General features: G+C 26.8%; 1 long non-coding RNA gene across 1 annotated transcript; it reads right to left on the minus strand.

Moving 5' to 3' along the window:
* Positions 1–508: 508 nt before the first annotated feature.
* LOC112214037 lies at positions 509–983 on the minus strand. The gene is made up of 2 exons (XR_002947958.2): positions 830–983; positions 509–594 (listed from the first exon to the last, which is right to left on the minus strand). It is a non-coding gene; the product is annotated as an uncharacterized LOC112214037 (long non-coding RNA).
* Positions 984–2012: the final 1029 nt, after the last annotated feature.

The following is a 2012-nucleotide window of genomic DNA, read 5'->3' on the forward strand; positions in this document are numbered from 1 at the left end:
AAAAAAAAACGTTTATATTACAAATTCAATCTAATAAAATTCAGAAGCTTTTATGGAAGAACTTGAATTTAATCAAATAGCAAGGGTGAACGATATATTGATTGAAATTGCATAAATGGATAATTCATATTTCATAGATTCGTTGGCCTTCTCCATTTATGATTATTTCAGTTTAACACACTTCTGTTAATGGTATTAAATAATAACTACATAGTTTTGATAACACTTTTTTGCTTGAATAAGCAATTTAATTACTAATATTTATTCATATAATGATATTTGATACTGTTCATTTTAAGTAAAATTTCAGAAATTTATTTACGAAACTATTATACTAAAGAGCTTTAGTACTACTAAATAACTGTTTATCATATTCAAGGTAAAATTAAATCTATGAGAAATAATCAAGAAATGTCAGTAACAACCGTCAACCACGTGTTATTTTTGTTCATAAAATAGCCAGTTTTTTTAGGTTAAGCTTTCTTTTTATAGCATTTTCTAAATACTTACCAGTATTATCGGCGCAATTTATAACTGCCCCAACTGGTAAGCCCAGTGATATCCTAAATTTTGCTCCGGCAGAACCACCACGTCCTTGAAAAATAATAATTCCACATTAGTCCTTCCTATTAATGTGCATGTCTAACGGGGTATTTTTCTCCAATACAATCATCGATTTATCCAGGTTCTGTTGCTATTAGTGAAAAATTATTTTTCCAACTGTATATTACAAGCATTCGTTTGACATTTGTCCATTCCTTTTTAAATTGATGGCTAACATTTTAATGGATTTCGTTGCATTTTCGTTGGATTTGGAAAAACAACTTACCTCTCTTCGACATCTTGCTGTGTTTAAAAGGGAAAGAAACTGCTGTTTATCGCGCATTAACTTTCGCGCAATCACGAATCGCTTCCGACGCGGGGTATTTGCATTGTTCAAATTTCAAATTAATTCTTTGTCAAGAAATTATCGTAATTAATTTGACACAGCTAAAAAGGTACAACTCTAGTATTCTCCTTCCATCGTGTTATTAATGAATTTTATATAATACATTTAATTTACTATATATACTTATATAAAATTATCTCTGCTATAAATTGTTTAGTTCTCATTTAAGAAAATGAGGAATATTTTATTTTAAATATATGTATACATTTTCATCCAAGTAGTAGTAGTATTTCAATTAATTAAGTATCATTAATCTATATATATTTAATACTATATACATTTTTGTTTTGAACTATGTTACAAATTAGTCAATCTTATTTGTATATATGTAATTATAATTATTATTATAGATTTACAATTACTTGTTTTTGCCGTTATATAAGAATGTTAATAAACATATAGTGTATAACAATTAATTAAATATTTAATATCTCAAATTAAAAATTAATAAGCATTAAAGTAAACATATAATGTAATTACATAAATATTTAGTACATATACTTTATTTAATGGCTATTTAATTATAATGTAAGTGCTTTAAGAAGAATACAATATTATATTATAACAATTTCACTGCATTAATTTTTATTATAAAAAAGAATCGATATTCCCTTCGCCGATTTTCCTTGTTCTGTCATTTGATGTAGCTCAGAGTAGAGCAAAGTAATTAAATTCCACGTTGTTATTAGTATTACACTTACCAGATAAAATGCCCTGTCCCTTGTTAGCAGATTCTATCACTCTAGAATTGGAAGGTAACTATTAAAACTTTATTTCAATACATACTTTGCGTTTAAGTTCTGACTGCCATGAAACTTAACCTTGTCTCTCAAATTTACGTTATTTATTCACTTTTTTTATGCGTCCTTAAATAATGGCTAAACTTTCACATAAAAGATACTATATTTCTTTTGTAAAGCTTTTTTTAGTTTCGTCATTTGTCTTTTATCTCATGTTTTTCTCATAATTATGCAAAACCTGAGTATTATTGTTTAGAAACCCTAATTAATACTCTTTTCTTTAGCACAAGAGCCATGGCCTCAGCCAATTACTTTGTATCAAC

This window comes from Bombus impatiens, unplaced genomic scaffold (genome assembly GCF_000188095.3).
Source record: "Bombus impatiens unplaced genomic scaffold, BIMP_2.2 scf_5534, whole genome shotgun sequence".
In the NCBI taxonomy this organism is placed as follows: Eukaryota; Metazoa; Arthropoda; class Insecta; order Hymenoptera; family Apidae; genus Bombus; species Bombus impatiens.